Source organism: Pleurodeles waltl, chromosome 5 (genome assembly GCF_031143425.1).
Source record: "Pleurodeles waltl isolate 20211129_DDA chromosome 5, aPleWal1.hap1.20221129, whole genome shotgun sequence".
Lineage (NCBI taxonomy): Eukaryota > Metazoa > Chordata > Amphibia > Caudata > Salamandridae > Pleurodeles > Pleurodeles waltl.
In genome coordinates, this window is record NC_090444.1 from 764,673,622 (window position 1) to 764,695,528 (window position 21,907).

The following is a 21,907-nucleotide window of genomic DNA, read 5'->3' on the forward strand; positions in this document are numbered from 1 at the left end:
TATATGCTACTGCACTCTCTGTCACTCTATGCCACTCCGCACGGCTCCTCTATACCCCACTCCACTCTATGACAATCCACTCTACAACACACTACTCCACTCTATGTGACAACACTTTATGCCCCTATACTCCACTCTATCTCCCATCACTCTTTGAGTGAGTGTAAGGATGAGTGCAAGTAAGAATGAATGAGTGCAAGGGAGTGTGCATGACTGAGTAAGACTGGGTAGATGAGAATGATTGTGAATTAGTGAATGTAAATTAGCAGTGAGAATGTGGTGTTATGCTTACAAGTTCTGCTTTTGGCCCTGGCAAAATAGTGGTGTTGGCATACTGGAGGCAATTATTAACAGACTGGGATGTGGCATAGAAGCAATAACACTTGCTATATGGGAAATCCTTGGTAAAAGGCTGGCACAGGCAGAATAGAGGCAATTCTTGGTATTGGACACCCATGTCAAAATGCTGTCACTAGTCCGTTGGAGGTGATTCTTGGCATGAAGGCTGGCAGCTATGGCATATCAAAGGGGGACAAACATGACAAAATGCTAGCCCTATAATGCTAGAGATACATTTTGACATAAGAGCTAACCATAATGCATGGATAACATTAACAGCAAAATTCCAGGTCTGCCATATTATATATAATTGTTGATATAAGGGGGCACCCTCGGCTTATAAGGGGCACCTATCCACGGCACAATGGAGTTTATTTTAGGCATATGAGGGTACCCATAGCACATTTTGCAAAAAAAGGGATTCAACGGTAGAGCTTCAGGTTACATTTACTTTGCACGCCATGAAAAGACTTATATATTAATGAGTGCCTTTTTACAGCCCATGTCTTTCTAACAGATTTATGTGATTCCATGTGAAAGGATTTGCAGCAGTTGCTACTGGCGGGGCTGAGGCTCCTCCACCCATACGGAGGAGCCACACCTGCTTGCAACGCCACATTAGCGTAAACAAATTATGCTAATGTGGCATTGGAATGGCGCTAGGCCCTCTTAAATCTGGTTCTAGATTTTTCTTCTCAGTAATGCAGGGACTCCCATAAGTAGGCTGAAAGATGGGAGATGAGTTTGATGGAAACATACACTCTATCAAGCAGGGATTCATTTTTAGTTTATGCAACAGTATTCTTCCCTAGCATTAGTCACTGTGTCATAATTTCTGCAAACAAAATGTCTACTACACAATTGTCAAAAACAAAATTATTAACTGCACTATGTTTGCAGTACGTCCACAGACAGCCAATACGGACCTACCAAAATATCTGCAGGTAACTAACTTGGAATAGTAGGTAAAGTCACTTATCGAATATATTTGAGTGAACTAATTAACTACTCCAAGTTCAGGACTAGCAAACGATTTGGGTGACCAATTATTTCTGGTAGGTAGTCATTCATTGTATTTCTACGTTATTACAGTAAATGTCGACATTTGTAATATATTTTGAAGAAATTATGATTGGAGTACAAAAGTGATTTCTCACCTCTTTTGCTCTTCCTATCTTTAATCTTCTCTTCCCCTCTGTGTCTGTCCCTCTCTCTTTTTCCTCTGACTGAATCATTCGCTCCCTCTCTCTCTCTCTCTCACTCTCACACACACACACACATACACACACACACACACACACTCATTCTCCTTCACTCATATTCTATTTCTCTGTTCTCCAACCAGCTCCCTTTCTTGCTGTTTCTCTAGCTCTATGTCTCTCACCCTCCTTTTGCTTTTCAAAGAGACACATGTTGGAAAGATTACCTGGAAATTAAAAGCACAGGCATGAACTGTGGAAAGACAAATCCTCAGTTGAGAAACCATTACACTTCCTTTCAGAAACGAAGATCAAAAGCAAAAGATAAAATGCATGATATAAATGAACTAAAACTTCGACATACTGAGCCAAAGACAGACATGCCTGAAAGATGTTCAGCATCGAAAACTCATACGCACACATTTATACCAAAAGCTAACATCAAAGCCTGAAAAACACTATACCCGTCGTTTTTTAAGAAGTAAAAAAAGTGTAAACAATGATACTCACTGACTTTTTACAAGTTGTGGAAACACTAGAAAATACTGACAACCCCCCGCTAAAATTCACAGTTTTAAAATGAAAATGGAAAACTTCAATATTTCAATATTTTATTTTTAGTTGACAAAGTAAGGTCCAATAGGCAATACTGAAAAAATGGCAGGCTTTTCTAGCAAATTCTCGTCCATTATTAACATTAAATAGACTCATCAGGACAAGCAGGTTGAATTGTGACTTAAAGGCATTTTGTGGCTAGCTCTCCATGCAAAGAAAGTGAGGGGCCAGTGCGACTTCCGTGGACCCGACTGCGACTGGATGAACTCGCTCTATAGCGCTGCACTGCCTGGAGTGGACTTTGGCTTTAGGATGCCCTTTTGTTTCATTTTCTCCAGAACATCAACACCGAGCACTCAGGCAAACGACCTCGGAGTCATTTTGCACGGAGGGCTCCCCTGAATACTTCCTGCAAATTGAGGAGTGTAGAGGCCAAAGTGACACTAAAGTTTACTGTTGAAGAATACTCAAACTAGCTCCACACTACCGGCTGTCTGAAAAGTGTGTCTTTCTGCTGTAAATCTTCACTGAAAACATGGCACAAACTAACTCAAATGACTTTGCAGCACTGCATCGAAACAAGACATTGACAAATCAAGACATAACTAACCCAGCAGCATCGCGAAGGTACATATTAAAAGCATGAACAACGTTTAAAAGAAAATTTCGGACAACTTACTGAAAAAACACGTGTGAGTGAACCTCAGCATTTACTTCGACCGCTGCATTTTCCCTTAAAAGTCTTTTGTATTACGCCATTTTGTTTTCTGATTGCAGTCCATGTCTCTTTGGATGATGGGCTGGAATTAAAAAAAAAAAAGCATTTTAACTCTGTAGTGCAAGAATGGCGGTCTTGCTGACCTCACAGAACCCTCACAGGACTCCATCCCTATATTCAGAAACAAAATCCAGCCTACTTGAGAACGATTCTGTGAATCCTGCTGAAAGTCCATTTTGCACTGCGACAGATCAGTTAATCAGCTGCAGGAAAAAAAAACATCAGGCCCTAGGTTACATTCAGGTCCACAAAAAACTTTAAAGAATTGGCCTCCAGTGAAGAGCGCTTTCAGTCCAACAGCACATTTTGTCTAGGGGCTTTCAATGTACATTAGATTTGACGAGTGGTACTGTTCCATGCTTTAAACCAGCTTGTAGATAATGACATACAGAACCCAATTTACAAAGGTAAACTTAGACTTGAAGTCTAAGGTTAGACCTGAAGTCTAAGGGCCCAGTTCACAAAGGTAAACTTAGACTTCAGTACTAAGTTTACCTTTGTGAATTGCGCCCTTCAAATTCACATCTAAACTTTAGGTCTTAACTTAGACTTCACGTCTAAACTTAGACTTAAGGTCTAAGTATACCTTTGTAGATTTGTCCCGCAGCCCTTTCGGGTGTTTTAGTTAACACCAACATAAGAGAACTTTTTAAAAAACGAGAGGCAAAAAATAAAATAAAATAAAACTGTTGAGGTAGCAGGGATCAGATTCATCTAAGGTAGCCACCTTTCCAAAAGAAAAAACTATCAGCCATTTGTTGTTATTTTAAGTCTGCAAAGGGCTTTGCCTGATACTGAACAGGACTTTAAACAATCAAATGCATTCATTTCTAACATCACTTTTCTGCCTTTGCTTACTGAAATTATTAGCCATGCATCATTAACGCAGTTCATGAACACTTCTAAAAGTGCTTTCCTTTATATTTGCTGTTTAAAGTTGTTAGAGAGAAAACACTAGTAATGAAATATGAGTAAATAAATTGTATTAATATTGTGTACTAGCATGCCTAATTAGAGAAACTTGTGCTAGAAATATGAAACGTGCAAGTCTGAAATGTTTTTGACATGGTGTTCGCCATGTAGAATTCTATGTGGAATAATAAATAAAGTTGAAAAGGCATTTTGATGAATCATAACAATTTGCACTGACAAAAGATAATTAATATTTCTGAGTAAAATTAACGGTTTGAAATTATTATTGATTAATTCAATAATGTACTAAATATAGTTTGACCATTGAAACTGTTTTATTATTCATATATTAGCATTAGTAAAAGACCTAAGTTTAGCACTTTTCCACAGTACAGTGTTTGAGATGAAATGCTGACTTCATTGAAATTCTTTTGCAAACTTTGTGTATTAACTGTCCAATTGAAAGCTCACAGTGGAAATCTACTGTCTGGTTCCACTCTGTTCATTATGTACTTCCTTGAGAACATTTTTGAAAGTTTCTGGTAGGAAGTAATGTTAGCTAAATTGTCATGTTCTGTGCTGTTTTCTACAATGTTGTTATTCTGCGGAAACTGCTGGAGAATAGTGCCAAAATGGACCCATCTTGTGGAAGAAAGGAGAAAGTTACAAAATGGAAAAGGAATGAAATTCAACTGGATGTTCACTATCAGACCTCATAGTCTTGTCCAATAGGAGTCTAGCTAGTGACTTTTGGGACTTTAATTCAGCAAAGTTTCAGATGATGTAGTTCAGCTAAATAAAAAATAAAAGCAGTAAAGATCAGATTTACATGTTTATAATTCTAACAGTACAAATACCTTAAATCCAACTTTACTGAACTGTTGCCCTTTCATGTTCCTGATGTTGCTCGCTGAAGGCCTGCTATTCCTGTGCTCTGCTGATGAAGGCTCTGCTAACTGTTGTCTCATTTAGGAGAGGTAAAATCAAAGTGCATTTACTTTCCTTTTGCAGGTTTTCCCTTAGAAATCCAACCATATATTTTTGTTAGTGCCATAGTTAGATGTTTTTCAAAATAATTGTTGTCTTATTTTTGATTTTTGCATATGACAAAGCCCAGCCCCACACATGCTTTTCGAATCAGAATTTGGTAGTAAGGATGACCTCCCCAATCATAGAATTGAATGTTTATTAAGAGATTATGATTGATTCAACTGCACAATTAATGACACCTGTTGCCATTTCTCAAATTATTCTGTTGTTATTCTGTATAATTCTTTTGCAGTGTTTAATGGTGATTGCACTTATTAGATGAAGATTTGTCAGACATTTTGGACAGCCTGTGTTGTTCCTTTGTCGTTATCATTTGGTTTGTGTATTATTTACGTGATTTAGCATTGTTAATATAAGGGCAATAAATATTTGAACTTTACTAAATTGGTGTGATGGTTCATGGCCACGTAGGTCATGGTGTGTATAAATGACTGACTCCTATTTGCAATTTGTTATTGTTTATGGCTATTGGTTCTTATTGTTGGATTTGATGATCTTATTACTCCTGTCTGAGTCAAAAGATTTGAGTCGACCTCTGAGGGTAGTAGATGTCACTGCCCTATTACGTGTCACCTATGCCTAATTTAGTTTAGAAGATCTGTACAGATAAGGACTAAAAATGCCAGCTCTGGGTGACTTTGCTTATTTTTGTACCGCCTGTGACATCCAAATACCGGTGGTGCAGGTACAAAAATGGTCAGGTGGTAACCCTAGCTTCAACACATGTTGGAATGTGTGACACAGTGAACTGACAGCTTGATTTGGCAGGTAGTTCGAAAATGATCAGAAGTACTTTGCCATGGCCATGGCACCAGGCGAGTGAATTTGTTATATTGCTCACAGAACACTTGAACAAGCACTGGCAAAGTCAGTAGGGCTTTCCTAAGTAAGAGCTATTTGCTAATGTCTTTTCGCCATGTTGTACAGCAGGGTGGCTGCTGTGAAGTATGGCTACATGTTAGAAAAAAATACTTTTATGGAGCCAGTGCTAGCCACATAATAGGGAGGGTGGGAGGTGTCAACTCAAACAATGGGCGGGGCAGGTTTGGAGGTAAGCATCATATTGCAACAATGGAAATAGGGCAATGATTTGGAAAAAACGTATTATCACACAGCCTGCGCCGACCTCATCGTAGTGCTTTATTTTTCCTTGTGTCAGGTGGAGAACAACATAGACAACAAGAGGGGCATGAGTGAGAGGAAATAAGCACATGGACAATGGAAGGATAGGTGGTGTGAGAGAATAAGCACAAACAACTGGAGTATGGGAGTGGGAGGAAATAATCAACATGTCCAATGGGAGGGTGGCGGGTAGGAGGGAATGTGCAACACGGACAATGGGGAGTGAGATGAATTTTTGAAGTTGGCTCTGTATATACTATCTAAAAGTAAGACATAGGTGGTCATTCTGACCCTGGCGGTCTTTGACCGCCAGGGCGGAGGACCGCGGGAGCACCGCCGACAGGCCGGCGGTGCTCCAATGGGGATTCCGACCGCGGCGGTAAAGCCGCGGTCGGACCGGCACCACTGGCGGGCTCCCGCCAGTGTACCGCCGCCCCATAGAATCCTCCACGGCGGCGCAGCTTGCTGCACCGCCGCGGGGATTCTGACCCCCCCTACCGCCATCCAGATCCCGGCGGTCCGACCGCCGGGATCCGGATGGCGGTAGGGGGGGTCGCGGGGCCCCTGGGGGCCCCTGCAGTGCCCATGCCACTGGCATGGGCATTGCAGGGGCCCCGTAAGAGGGCCCCTACATGTATTTCACTGTCTGCCCCGCAGACAGTGAAATACGCGACGGGTGCAACTGCACCCGTCGCACAGCTTCCACTCCGCCGGCTCGATTCCGAGCCGGCTTCATAGTGGAAGCCTCTTTCCCGCTGGGCTGGCGGGCGGTCTGAAGGCGACCGCCCACCAGCCCAGCGGGAAAGTCAGAATTACCGCCGCGGTCTTTCGACCGCGGAACGGTAATCTGACGGCGGGACTTTGGCGGGCGGCCTCCGCCGCCCGCCAAGGTCAGAATGAGGGCCATAGTGTGCACAGAGTCCAAGGGTTCTCCTTAGAGGTAAGATAGTGGCAAAATTAGATAATTCTGATGCTCTATTTTGTGGTAGTGTGGTCCAGCAGTAGGCTTATCAGAGGGTAGTGTTAAGCATATGTTGTACACACACAGGCAATAAATGAGGAACACACACTCAAAGACTTAAGTCCAGGCCAATAGTTTTTATATAGAAAAATATATTTTCTTAATTTATTTTAGAACCACAAGTTTCAAGATTTGAAGTAAATACATAAATTGCAAGGTACTCCACATAGGTAAGTAAGGAACTTTGAATTAGAGCAGTAACATACACAGTTTTAGTTAAAATGTCAATAAGCTATTTTAAAAGTGGACACTGCAAAAATCAACAGTTCCTGAGGGAGGTAAGTAATGGTTAGCTTTTCAGGTAAGTAAGGCACTTACAAGGTCAAGTTCCTGGCAATAGGCAGCCCACCGTTGGGGGTTCAAGGCAACCAAAAAGTTACCGCACCAGCAACACAGGGCTGGTCAGATGCAGAGGTCAAAGGAGGGCCCAAAACACAGAGGTGCCTATGAAGAACAGGGGTGCTCCAGTTCCAGTCTGCCAACAGGTAAGTGTCTTCAGAGGGCAGACCAGGGGGGTTTTGTAGAGCACTGGTGGGGACACAAGTAGGCCCACAAAACACACCCTCAGCAGCACAGGGGCGGCCAGGTGCAGTGTGCAAAGCAGACGTCAGGTTTGTAATAGGAATCAATGAAGGGACCCGGGGTCACTCTAGCGGTGCAGGCAGGACACAGGGGGGATTCTCGGGCCAGCCACCGACTGGGCTAGGCAGAGGGTCACCTGATGGTAACTCCTGCACAGAAGTTCGGTTCCTTCTGGTCCTGGGGGCTGCGGGTGCAGTGCTTGGTCCAGGTGTCGGGTTCCTTGTTACAGGCAGTCGCAGCCAGGGGGAGCCTCTGGATTCTATCTGCATGTGTCGCTGTGGGGATCCAGGGGGGTCGCCTCGGGCTACTCACGAGGTTGCAGTCACCTGGGAGTCCTCCCTGTAGTGTTTGTTATCTGGAGCTCGAGCCGGGGGCGTCGGGTGAAGTCTCACGCTTCTGGCGGGAAGAGTGAGTTCTTTAAAAGTTGCTTCTTTGTTGCAAAGATGTTGCTGTGGGCGAACAGTGCTGCTGTTCTCAGGAGTTTCATGGTCCTTCGTGTTTCAGGGCGGTCCTCTGAGGCTTTAGAGGTGGAGAAGTGTGGCACAATGGTTAGAGTGGCAGACCCTGATGCAGAGATTTGGTCCGGGACCAGGGTTTGATTCCTGCCTCAGCAGGTGTTGGGCTCAATTCCCTTGGACCAGATAATTCTCACCTCGGTGCCTAATCTAATTAATGGGTCCCACTCTGTAACTCTGGGCAATAGCTTGCTTAATCTCCACAACAGCGCTTGGATGCCTAGCTTCACCCTGGGGGTTGCCACGGAGTGGGTGCCTCACAGAGAAAAGCCAGGAGGGGTTCCACAGCAGTATGTGTACAGTTCCTTGAGATCCTAACGGGTGAGTAGTGTGCTATACAAGTGCAAAATTTACATTTACAGAGGTCAATGGTCCCTGTCGGATGCGTCACTGTGCAGCTTACTTTGAGTCTGGAGACAGGACGGTAGGGCTGGGGCCAAAGCAGTTGTCATCTCTGCAGGGCTTTCAGTTAAGCAGTCCTTTTTTCTTGTTTCAGGTTGCAGGAACCTGATTTCCTGGGTTCTGGGGTGCCCCTAAATACTGAATTTAGGGGTGTGTTTAGGTCAGGAGGGCAGTAGCCAATAAGTGGGAGGAGGGCACATCCCTAATCCTATTGGGGGAATCCTCCAATCTCAAGATGGAGGATTTCTAAAGGCAGGGGTCACCTCAGCTTAGGACACCTTATGGGGTTGTCCTGACTGGTGGGTGACTCCTCCTTGTTTTTCTCATTTTCTCCTCCAGCCTTGCCACCAAAAGTGGGGGCAGTGGCTGGAGAGGTGGGCATCTCCACTAACTGGGATGCCCTGGGGTGCTGCAACAAAAGGCATGAGCCTTTGAGGCTCACCGCTAGGTGTTACAGTTCCTGCAGGGGGAGGTGAGAAGCACATCCACCCAGTACAGGCTTTATTCCTGGCCACAGAGTGACAAAGGCACTCTCCCCATGTAGCCAGCAACTCGTCTGGTTGTGGCAGGCTGGCAGAAACTGGTCAGCCTACCACTAGGAGTCCGATTGGTATTCAGGGGGCATCTCTAAGATGCCCTCTGGGTGCACTGTACAATAAATTCCATACTGGCATCAGTGTACATTTATTGTGCTGAGACGTTTGATACCAAACTTCCCAGATTTCAGTGTAGCCATTATGGACCATGTACTCTTTATTACTACCCTGCACTTACAATGTCTAAGGTTTTGCTTAGACACTGTAGGGGCATAGTGCTCATATGCCCTCACCTGTGGTATAGTGTACCCTGCCTTCGGGCTGTAAGGCCTGCTAGAGGGGTAACTTACCTATGACTGACCAGGGGTTAAAGAAAAGAGCTCAGCAAACTGCTGGAGGACTTGCCTGCAGTCAGCCTGCTGTTGACCAGAGAGAGTGTCTGAATAGATCACTCCATCTACTGAGCCACCTTTAGGGTCAGTGGAGAGGAGATCAGGGAGAGGTTCACTCTCTGCTTCCTGGTCCTCATCTGTAACCATTAACATGGTTATATCTGCCCTATCATGAAAGAGTTTGAGGCGGTTCACATGGATCACCCTCTTGGGGGTCCCTGCTAGTGCCTAGGTCCACCAGGTAGGTGACCAGACTCTTTTTCTCAAGAACTGGGCAAGGGCCACTCCATTTGTCCTGAAGTGCCCTTGGAGCCACAGGCTCCAGAACCCAGACTTTCTGCCCTGGCTGAAACTCAACCATAGCAGCCTTTTGGTCATACCACATCATCTGGAGCTGTAGGCTGGCTTCAAGGTTTTTGCTTGCCTTTTCCATATACTCTGCCATCCTTGAACGTAGGCCTAGTACACAGTCCAGCTCATGGAGAGGTCTCTGCCAGCCTTCTTTTACAAGTGCTAGTGGTCCCCTAACAGGATGGCCAAACATAAGTTCAAAGGGGGAAAACCCTACTCCCTTGTGTGGCCCCTCTCTGTAGGCCAAAAGCAGACATGGCAAGAGGACATCCCATCTCCTATTGAGTTTTTTAGGGAGCCCCATGATCATGCCCTTCAAAGTCTAGTTGAATATCTCAACAAGGCCACTGGTTTGTGGATGGTATGGTGTGGTGAACTTGTAAGTCACCCCACATTCATTCCACATATGTTTCAGATAAGCCGACATGAAGTTGGTACCTCTGTCAGAAACCACCTCCTTAGGAACTCCCACTCTGGTAAAAATACCTATGAGTGCTTTGGCTACTGCAGGGGCAGTATTGGACTTAAGGGGAATTGCTTCAGGGTACCTGGTAGCATGTTCCACTACTACTAGGATATACTGGTTCCCTGATGCTGTGGGAGGTTCAAGTGAACCCACTATGTCCACTCCCACTCTTTCAAAGGAGACCCCCACCACTGGAAGTGGAATGAGGGGAGCCATTGGCTGGCCACCTGTCTTACAACTGGCTTGACAGGTGACACAGGAGGTGCAAAACTCCTTTACCTTCTGGGACATATTGGGCCAATAGAAATGGTTGACTAATCTTGTCAACACCATGGCTGCGCACACGCTCTAGGGACCGCCTGATGCCAGAGTCCATGCATTACTGTTTCCACCACATGGTCTTGGTTCAGAGACTGCCATTTGCAGAGTCTAGTGGCTGCTGCAGCGCACTATGTGCGCATTGTGTTTTATTCATGGCATTGGTCCCAGGTATCTTTTCAGCAGCCATCTTGGGCGGGGCACTTTGGGTGTGGCACATGGGACGGGGCACAAGTCTATTTAAGTGACCCCGCCCAGTTCTCACTGCTCACTATTCTGAGGAACTCATGAAGACCGGAGCTTTTCTGTTGAATTCGGGTGTTTCCATGTTCCTGCTTGTTCACCTGGGATTTCCCTGTGTTGAGGCATTTGAAGCAACGAGTAGCAGACACTCAGGGTGGTAAGACGGATGTTGGTTTCTAGCTTCCATCATCCATTTTCCTATTTGATAAAACTGCTTAAAGGTTGATATTCCTTTTTTGGAGAAAGTAGTAATCTTTGGCAATCAGCTGTAAATATTTAAATTGATAACAAACTAAGCGAATGTTTTGCTGTTACAGCGTTACCGCTTTCTTGCGGTCACTTTTCAACTTCAGCTGCTTACTTGTGGAGTCGCTCGGTAACGACAGAGATTCATTGTATAAGCGCAGCTATTCAGAAAAGGTTTAAATGGTTATGAATAAATGCTAAGGCAATAATTTGAACTCAAGAGAATATTTGATTATGGCTAATGTAAAATACAGACACAAACTGAAATTGTGTATCTTGGAAAGTTCTTGAAATGTGAAGTAACATTTCTTTGAGTGAATACTGTGTTAACTTTTCATTTCTTTAAACTTATGAAAGGCGCTATGATTTACTATTGTTCCAAGCGACTGCTGGATTTATAGTTGACAGATTCCGAAGAGTTCTGAGATTGATATTTCTCTGTAGTATCTGTGATTCTTGTTTCCGCAGGTCTCTTTCCCCGCTGTACCCTTCCTTAACTCCCTACCTCCCACTTGGCCGTTCTAAGACTCTGGGCTGTTAAGGCTTGTAGAGTTGGAGCTGCCAGGAGGTGGGCCTATTGGCAACAACGTGTGTACCCTGAGGATTTGGTCTTGCTGACAAATCTCTCCCATGTCTTGGTTTGTCCCAAATGCCCAGAAAGGGGAATGTCATGGGCTAAGGACAGAATGAACTCCTTAAACCCCTGAGGCACTACCACTCTCCTAATGGCACCAGGTTTGGGATCTTTTGCCTCCCTGTGAGTTCCACTGACATTTCCTTTTTCTTGCTCAGCTGCTTACTGACCCTTCAAGAGAGGGACAAGTTTCTTCCCCCTTACACAACTGTTCACTTGAGGGTCTCCCTGGGCCCAGGAGCTCAACCTGGTAAGGTCCCAGCTCCATGGGCTAATTTCCCTCAGGGGATAGAACATCTTCCTGGTAACTGAGGTCCTGTTTCTTTTGCTGTGTTGAAGCTGGTTCACCAGTCTTCTTTCCTTTTGTCTTGGAAGGTTGGGCCATTATTCCAGACTCCAACACTTCTTTCTCACCCTGAGCCCTGCACTGTGCCCTTGTCTTGACACACACCAGTTCAGGGATACCCAGCATGGCGGCATGGGTTTTGAGCTCTACCTCAGCCCATGCTAAGGCCTCCAGATCATTTACTAGAAGACATTCTACTGGGATTGCATAGGAGACTACCACCTGTTTCAGGCCAGTGACCCCTCCCCATTCTAAAGTTACCATTGCCATGGGATGGACTTTAGTTTGATTGTCAGCATTATGACTGGATATGTCGGTCCAGCCAGCTACTGTCCTAGGGAAACCAGTTTGTTTGTCACCATTGTGACACTGGCACCTCTGTCCCTCAGGGCTTCTACTCTAGCCCCATGGATGAAGAGCTGCTGCCTGTATTTTTGCATGTTAGGCGGCCAGGCAGCAAGTGTGGCTAGGTCCACCCCACCCTCAGAGACTAATGTAGCTTCAGTGTGAACCCTGATTTCCTCTGGGCACACTGTTGATCCCACCCAGAGACTGGCTATTCCAGTGCTAACTGGAGTAGTAGTTGTTGTGAGCCTTTCCTTGGGACAGGCCTTGTCTCTTGTTTGGTGTCCATGCTGAGTACAGATGCAACACCAGGCCTTCTTGGGATCAAAGTATTTACCCTTATACCCATTTGAGGACTATGAAGAGGCTCTGGGCCCACCCTCCTGAGCAGGTTTTTGGGGCCCTGTAGAAGACTCTTTACTTTTTCTCTTGGATGTCTCAACACTCTTCCCCTGGGGAGGGTTTATTACCCCTTTCTTTTGGTCACCCCCTGTGGAAGTCTTGGTCACCCTAGTCTTGACCCAATCGTCTGCCTTCTTTCACAATTCTTAGGGAGAAATTGGACCTAGGTCTACCAGATGTTGATGCAGATTGTCATTGAAACAATTACTTGACAGATGTTCTTTCATAAACAAGTTATACAGCCCATCATAATCATTTACACCACTGCCTGTTATCCAACCATCTAGCTTTTTGACTGTGAGGTCAACAAAATCAACCCAGGTCTGGCTCGAGGATTTTTGAGCCCCCTGAACCTAATCCTGTACTCCTCAGTTGAGAATCCAAAGCCCTCAATCAGGGTATCCTTCATGAGGTCACAGGATTCTGCATCTTTACCAGAGAGTGTGAGGAGCCTACCCCTACACTTTCCAGTAAACATTTCCCAAAGGAGAGCACCCCAGTGAGATCTGTTTACTTTTCTGGTTGCACAAGCCCTCTCAAAAGCTGTGAACCATTTGGTGATGTCATCAACATCTTCATATTTTGTTACAATCCCTCTGGGGATTTTTAGGATGTCAGTATAATCTCTGATCCTATTTGTATTGCTGCCACCATAGACGGGAGCTAAACCCATCTCTTGTCTTTCCCTCTCTATGGCTAGGAGCTGTCTCTCCAAAGCCAATCTTTTGGCCATTCTGACTAACAGGAGGTCATCTTCATTGATGTTGGCCTCAATGATTCCAGAGTTACTGACCACCCCTGTTGAAGTATCAGTTTCTCTGACTAATATTTGTGGAGTCAGGGTTTGAGAGACCCTGGTCTCCCTAGTTAGGACAGGAGGGATCGAATCATCCTCCTGGTCACTAACTTCCCCATCTGCAGTATTATCCTCAGAGGGGTGGTCCTTGGCAAACTCTGCCAAAAGTTCCTGGAGCTTTACTTTGGTAGGGTTGGACCCAGTCTTTATATTTTTTAGCTTACAGAGAGTCCTTAACTTTTACATCCCTAGATGCAGGTAAGGGGTGAGGTTGAGTTCCACCACTATCTCATCTGTGCTAGACATTATTTCTCTAAAAGTTGAGATTACTTTTTAAGAATCTAAAAACTACTTCTAGAACTTAAATCCAAATATTTACAAACTTTTAAACTTTAAAAGAAATGCTAACAGGGACTTGCACAAGGCCCTAGCAGTACTTTTAAAAATGTAGAAAAATAGTTCAAATTACAAAAATCAGTTTCTAATGACAATTTTTGGAATCGAGTCGTGGTCAGGTATTGGCTGAGTAGTCCAGCAAATGCGAAGTCTTAGACCCCACCGCTGATCTACCAATGTAGGAAGTTGGCTCTGTATATATTATCTCAAAGTAAGAGATAGTGTGCACAGAGTCTAAGGGTTCCCCTTAGAAGTAAGATAGTGTCAAAATTAGATAATTCTAATGCTCTATTTTGTGGTAGTGTGGTCCAGCAGTAGCCTTATTAGAGGGCAGTGTTAAGCATTTGTTGTACACACACAAGCAATAAATGAGGAACACACACTCAAAGACTTAAGTCCAGGCCAATATTTTTCATATAGAAAAATATGTTTTCTTAATTTATTTTAGAACCACAAGTTTCAGGATTTGAAGTAAATACATAAAATGCAAGGTACTCCACATAGGTAAGCAAGGACATTTGAATTAGAGCAGGAACATACACAGTTTTAGGTAAAATGGCAATAAGCTATTTTAAATTTGGACACAGTGCAAAAATCAACAGTTCCTGGGGGAGGTAAGTAATGGTTAGTTTTTCAGGTAAGTAAGGCACTTACAAGTTCAAGTTCCTGGGTATAGGCAGCCGGGTGCAGTGTACAAAGCAGGCGTCGGATTTGTAATAGGAATCAATGAAGGGACCCGGAACACTCTAGCGGTGCAGGCAGGGCACAAGGGGGTGTCTCGGGCCAGCCACCGACTGGGCTAGGCAGAGGGTCGCCTGATGGTCACTCCTGCACTGAAGTTCGGTTCCTTCTGGTCCTGGGGGCTGTGGGTGCAGTGCTTGGTCCAGGCGTCAGGTTCCTTGTTACAGACAGTTACGGTCAGGGGAAGCCTTTGGATTCTCTCTGCATGCATCACTGTGGGGGTCCAGGGTGGTCGTCTCGGGCTACTCCCGAGGTTGCAGTCGCCTGGGAGTCCTCCCTGTAGTGTTTGTTCTCTGGAGCTCGAGCCGGGGGCGTCGGGTGCAGAGGGTGAAGTCTCACGCTTCCGGCGGGAAGATTGAGTTCTTTAAAAGTTGCTTCTTTGTTGAAAAGATGTTGCTGTGGGTAAACAGTGCTGCTGTTCTCAGGAGTTTCTTGGTCCTTCGGGTTTCAGGGCAGCCCTCTGAGGCTTCACAGGTCACTGGTCCTTGTTGGATGTGTCGCTGTGTAGTTTTCTTTGAGTCTGGAGATAGGCCGGTAGGACTGGGGCCAAAGCAGTTGTCGTCTCCATTGTCTCTGCAGGGCTTTCAGGTCAGCAGTCCTTCTTCTTGTTTCAGGTTGCAGGAATCTGATTTCCTTGGTTCTGGGGTGCCCCTAAATACTGAATTTAGGGGTGTGTTTAGGTCAGGAGGGCAGTAGCCAATGGCTACTGTCCTGGAGGGTGGCAACACACTCTTTGTGCCTCCTCCCTGAGGGTAGAGGGGCACATCCCTAATCCTATTGGGGAAATCCTCCAATCTCAAGATGGAGGATTTCTAAAGCCAGGGGTAACCTCAGCTCAGCACACCTTAGGGGCTGTCCTGACTGGTGGGTGACTCCTCCTTGTTTTTCTCATTATCTCCTCCAGCCTTGCCGCCAAAAGTCTCCACTAGCTGAGATGCCCTGGGGTGCTGTAACAAAAGGCATGAGCCTTCGAGGCTCGCCGCCAGGTGTTAAAGTTCCTGCAGGGGGAGGTGAGAAATACCTCCACCCAGTACAGTCTTTGTTCCTGGCCATAGAGTGACAAAGGCACTCTCCCCATGGGGCTAGCAACTCGTCTGGTTGTGGCAGGTTGGCAGAAACTGCTCAGTCTAGCACTAGCAGTCGGACTGGTATTCAGGGGGCATTTCTAAGATGCCCTCTGGGTGCATTTTACAATAAATTCCATACTGGCATCAGTGTACATTTATTGTGCTGAGAAGTTTCATACCAAACTTCCCAGATTTCAGTGTAGCCATTATGGAAATGTGGAGTTCGTATTTGACAATCTCCCAGACCATATACTCTTTATGACTACCCTGCACTTACAATGTCTAAGGTTTTGCTTAGACACTGTAGGGGCATAGTGCTCATGCACATATGCCCTCACCTGTGGTATAGTGCACCCTGCCTTAGGGCTGTAAGGCCTGCTAGAGGGGTGACTTACCTGTGCCACAGGCAGTGTGAGGTGGGCATGGCACTCTGAGGGGAGTGCCATGTCGACTTAGTTATTTTCTCCCCACCAGCACACACAAGCTGTGAGGTAGTGGGCATGTGCTGAGTGAGGGGTCCCCAGGGTGGCTTAAGACATGCTGCAGCCCTTAGAGACTTTCCCTGGCATCAGGGCCCTTGGTACCAGCGATACCATTTAAAATGAACTTATCTGAGTGACAGGGCTGTGCCAATTGTGGGAACAAAGGTACAGTTTAGGGAAAGAACAATGGTGCTGGGGCCTGGTTAGCAGGGTCCCAGCACACGTTCAATCATAACTGGCATCAACAAAAGGCAAAAAGTCAGGGGTAACCATGCCAAGGAGGCATTTCCTTACAGATGGAATAAGCAACCCAAACAGTGGGATGGTGTGGAGGTGGAACAAAAGAAGCAACAAATGACTAAGAAGAAGAAAAAAAAGCAAAATAGTACCCTAATCACAGTGGCAGAAGCGGAAGAACACAATCAAGATAAAGAAATCAGTACTTGGTCCATGCTCCAGATGAAAGAAGAGGAAGTGCAGCCAGTACGCACTGGTCAATTGAGAAGTAGCAATTAAGAGTGACATTTTAGTGAGTGAATGGTAAGTAGTGGGCGAGTTTCAAGCCTCTTTTGGAAAACAATATCTATTGCAAACAAGAGTGAATGCCGCAGGCAAGATCTAAAAAGTAGTTCAGAAAGGTGGTGCAGTGGAAGAAGGACAGTGGGTAAGAAAGCAGTACTTGGGCCACATTCCAGGAAAGGGACAAACATGAAAAGGAAGTGAAACGAACTCAAGCTGACCAAAGAGAATCAAGGAAATGACAGTGAATATGAGGCCAACCAATAGAATGCACGGTCTAGCTCTAAACTCCCTGTAAGTAAATAAATTGTCTCCCAAGTGATGTCTGACACACTTTCCAAGGCGATACCTTAAAAAAATGTGCTCAGCTAATACAAAGTGTGCTCTTCTAGTGTGAGTGTTCTCTGGTTTTCAGCTAAGACGGGAGATGCTAAGGCAAAGCTTGTCAGTTGAACAGGAGGCAGTCGACTAATAAGGCAAAGTCAGCAAAACAGGAAGCAGTCTTGGAGTGCTCAATTGATATAGGAGATGATGAAGAGGGTGGGCTCAGGTGATAAAAACTGTGTTCGGCTGGTAGAGGGATGCTAAACTGATAAAGGTGGTTCATTAAATAGAGTGTGCAGCAACATAGGGGTGCTTACTTAACTTGGGAAGCTTACCTTCACACAATGGATGTTCCGGAAAAATGACTTGCTGTTTGTGTTAACAGGATGGTCGGCGATTACAAATCATTCAGTGATGATGTTCACAGCAAGTAAAAGGAGGATGAACCAAAACAAGGTGTGATCTGCCACTGTGGGGTGTGTATTGACTAATACAGTTAGTTTAAGACTAATATTAGGGTTTTTGTGAAAGGAGATTGGCTAGTACCGGGATGCCTGGCTGCTTAAATAGTACAGTTCAGAGAGCATTCTTCATGATAAATTGCATATGGGATGATGGTCACTGAGTACAGGAGTTGTGCACACATTACAGTCACAGTCGGAGGTGTCCACAGGGCAATCTGGCAGTGCTAGAAGGGCGGATCTGATCGTTTCAGCATAGGCTGATTTTTTTTGCCTGTTTGTGGGCCTGTTTTATGGTCTAGTAAGTGGTGTTTTTATTTTTTATTTCTCTTACTTTACCACAAACATTGGTGTACTAAGCACAAATGAATGCATTTTCCAATATCTTGCAAAACACATATACAACACGTAGTTAGAAGATCAAAACTTCTTCAATGAGAAATGTGGCCATCTTTTTTTGCTGCCTGATTCTTTAATGTGAGGGCACTTTTATTTTTGTGCCCAGGTCAATTTCCTTTCTCAGTTCGATCATGAATACAATGTCCCTTCTACTGCTAGAGGAGTGCATTTACTACACATATACATATATTTGGTGAAGATAGAGAGGTGTTTCTATGATGACATTTCTGTCAGATTATTGAGTAATTCAGTCTGTGAGTGTGTCATTTAGCTGTGAACTGGAGCTGTTCAGTCAGTGCAGAAGACCTGCGTCCTGGGGCATAGCTATCACTGGTGCAGCACGTGCAGTGGCACTGAGTCCCAGTGGTGTAAGGAACCCTCTGAACTCAAAGTATGTCTGTATTGTATTACCTAAACCTGCAATAGTGTGGTCCATGCTCCGTGCTTCTGTCAGGGCCAATGCTACCCTAGTTATGCTACTAAGTGCATCCTGGGGTGAGACTGGGTAGTGGATTGGGCAGTAGTGGAAGGGAGTTTGCATCTGTTTGCTGGTCTGCTGTGCCAGTAATAACTGGGACAGAGATCAGGTAGATTATTAAGCCACTGTTCATAAAGTTAAGACTTGTAGAATTTTTTATGCCAGGTGCAGATTTTTTGTGTCATTTGTGGGTAGAGAGGGGAAATGGAAACATGAAAAGGTAATTGATACCGGTTGTCTGCAGAGTTGTCCAGAGGTCGCATCTCTCGTGGGGAGCTGAGCTCTAACGAAGGCATTGAAAGGCCATCACTGAATATGACAGTGTCCAAGCCAATATCTGAGATCTGAGATGGGCTATGATGTTGCACAAACCTTTATAGGTAGTGCAGCAAATTCATTAGACTGGTGATTCTTAACCTGTGGTCTGTGAGCCCCAAGCCTCCTCAGGGGGGTCCCCTGCTGCCTAGAAGATTAAATGATATTAATAGAATAATAAAGTGTATACAAATTGTAAGGAAATGCCTATTTTTCCATGTTCACACCCACATTTTTAGACTGATGCTGTTGGTTTTTCAACTCTGAGAGTACACTCAGACCTCCTAACCAGACCTCAGTGCCGGTTTTATCAACAGCTTACAAATTAGATGTTGAATTGAATATTTCCAATTGGCAGCAACTGTTTTCTTATAAGTCTCTAGTATATGGTACCCAGGGTACTAAGGACATTTAAGATAGAGTGTCCACTCAGGGCTGCAGACCTGGTTGTGCCATCCTTCATAGGACAAGGCACAAAATGGCTCCCAGACTGCCACTGCAGACTGGAAGAACAGTGTTTCCACTGCCAGTTTGACTTTGCTATGTAAACCAACAGCAAAGCCAACCTATCCCTTGACATTATATATAAGTCTCCCTAAGGAAGACCTATGGAGCCCTATGGCATGGACTGTATTTTGTTAAGTAAGACATATGTTTTTCGATATGTCTTAACAGCAACACTTCCAAGTTGTTGTTTTGCTGTGGGTAAAGTTGATGGCCTCATTGGCTAACACAGAGTTGCCGGGTGGCATCCCAACCTGCCTAACTTTTGACTGGGACTACCACACTGGGTCTAGTAAGGTATTAAGTTAATTGTGGCATTAAATGCGATCTGATGGCCAGGTTGAAATTAATGTCACTATTAGAAGTAGGCAACTTTACAAAGTTGCCACTCTGTGTTCTGCTAGTCCAGTAGCCTCACAAAAGCACACACACACACACACAGACAGCTTTCTAACTACCTGGGGAGATGTGTGAATGACGCCCAGGCTAAGCAACAAAAGCAGTGCCGCAGCAGTGAGGTGTCACCTCCTCTGCCAGGATGGCACTGGGGGAATTAGCACATAGACATGCTTCAAAGAGTAAGCAGCCTTTGATGGGCTGCCTGGACCGACACCCCTGGGCAGGATGCCTTTTGTTCCAGTAGGCAGCATACATACAGGGCCAGAGAGGTGGAACTTGCCCCCAAACAGGTTTTTTCATGGGCGTGTAGCCTCTAAGGTGGGCTTCCAAGCTCCTGATGACAGAGGAAGGGCCATGCCATATTGAAAGGGACAGTAATGTGGCATTCTGGGATAGCCATATGCCACACATCACAGGAGCTTTGTCTCTAGGTAGGAGTGGACGCAGTAGCCCATTGCCTAGTGACAGCACGGTCCCCTCAGGGCACTTTCCTGGGATAAATAAGTCACCCCTGGCATCCTGACCATCAGATCTTGCTGGAATCTCAGAGAGGACCGAAGAGGGACTGCCCAGCTGCCCTTGGACCCACACAAAGAGAGGCTGCACTTTCTGAAGGACTGCACCTGCTGCACTTTGGGCTAGCAAAGTTTGGACTGTACCTAAAGGTTCCTAGCTCGGGGAAAAGTTGATTCCCGACATCCAACAACAGCAGTGACTCCAAGGATCAGTCAGCTCATCTCCTGGAACTAGCTCCAGGGACACAAGCTGAATCTGGTAGTCAGTGCAGAAATTTGGTCACTACCATTCACTGGGGACCCAAAAGGACAAATCTGAGGTAGCCAAACATTGCGTACGTGTCTGCTCAATTTGCAAGTGCCATCCAGGGCCAGATTCGACATATCCGAGGGATACTAGCACCCTCCAATCGATTTTGCCCGAACCGCTGTGCAGACTGTACAGCATTGACTGGCCTGCTACTGCAACATAGAGGACTTTGAGGGACTCCAATCTCTGTGGCCAAGTTAGCCCAACTTCACCCATGGGCCATGGAACATCCACAAAGGCACCCCCACCAACTGCACCACAACCGGAGCATACTTGGGGCATCTTTTTGCCTGCATCCCACAGCATCAGGCCCACTTCATTGATGTCTATGGCGATCGTCCTGTAAAGTTTGGATCTTGCCTTAAAAATGCTCAGGTGGCCACATAACTGTCAGAAGTATCCTTTCTATCCCCCTATACCTCTTTAGGACTTGGTTGCCCAACTCAGGCTGGAGTTCCTGAACTAACTTTTACAAAGAAAGAAGCAAAAGTTGAATATTTTATGTTTTGTATTTGTAAATGAATCAGAAGTTGCAAGCTAAAAATAAAATTATTATTCTCAGAGTGATTAGTGGGAGCAGTGCAAGCGCCTCAGACAGAATATAGTATGGGTGATCAGTGGCCTCAATTTAATTTAGGAAAGCTCCAACAGTCCTAATAAATGTAACATTTTGGGCCTGATGTAGAACTTGGCAGACAGTTTACTCCGTCACAATGGTGATGGCTATCCCGTCTGCCAAAATCTAAATCTCATTCTATCCAATGGAATTGAGATTTCTGCGTCCCTTAGGATGGAGTAACCCGTCTGCTGAGTTCTAAATCAGGCCCTTTATTTTTTTTATATTTGTTTATGAATAACATTTGTCATCATTTGTGTATTTGTTTGATGAATGCATTTTTCTGTACTTGTAGTGCATTGTTTTGCAATTCAGATAATTGAAAATGCTTAGGCCAATGACCCCTGCTTCCAGTACTGACTTAGTGGGGGTCCACGGATTATAATAATGATTCAGTGGGAGTTCCTGAGTTCCAGTGATGATTAGTTAGGGGTGCACAGCAGTCAAAAAATTAAGAATCAATGTATTAGACCTTTCCCTTGATGGGAGCTGTTGAGGCCAAAATGGTAACTGACTTGACAGAGTGGATATGGGACCAACAGGGAAAATCTAGAAACTGTACATTATGTCTCGAGACCACATAAAATGAGCAGACAAGGTGGGCCTGCCATGCTTTCCTTGCCGGTCCATTTCTTGTCACTAGGCACAAATTGTCCAAATTATAATAATGTGTTGCCCATCAGATGCCCTCTATTTTCTCAACCCCCAACAGCTTCCCTCTCAAATCTACTTAAAATCTGACTAGCTTAGTGGCTTTCCTCATTTTCTGACAGTGAGATTCTGACTCAAAAAAGCCGATCAATCCCTGCTAGTCCCCTAAAACCAAGAATG

The 21,907-nt window shown here is 45.1% G+C and overlaps 1 protein-coding gene across 1 annotated transcript in view; it reads right to left on the minus strand.

Moving 5' to 3' along the window:
- The window catches only part of RIN2 (Ras and Rab interactor 2), a 708,247-nt gene that overhangs the window by 426,925 nt on the left and 259,415 nt on the right, over positions 1-21,907 (minus strand). Inside the window, exon 4 of the mRNA XM_069234726.1 lies at positions 2,773-2,893. The gene's annotated coding sequence lies outside the window, so the exon portion shown is untranslated. The remainder of the gene's footprint in view (positions 1-2,772; positions 2,894-21,907) is intronic.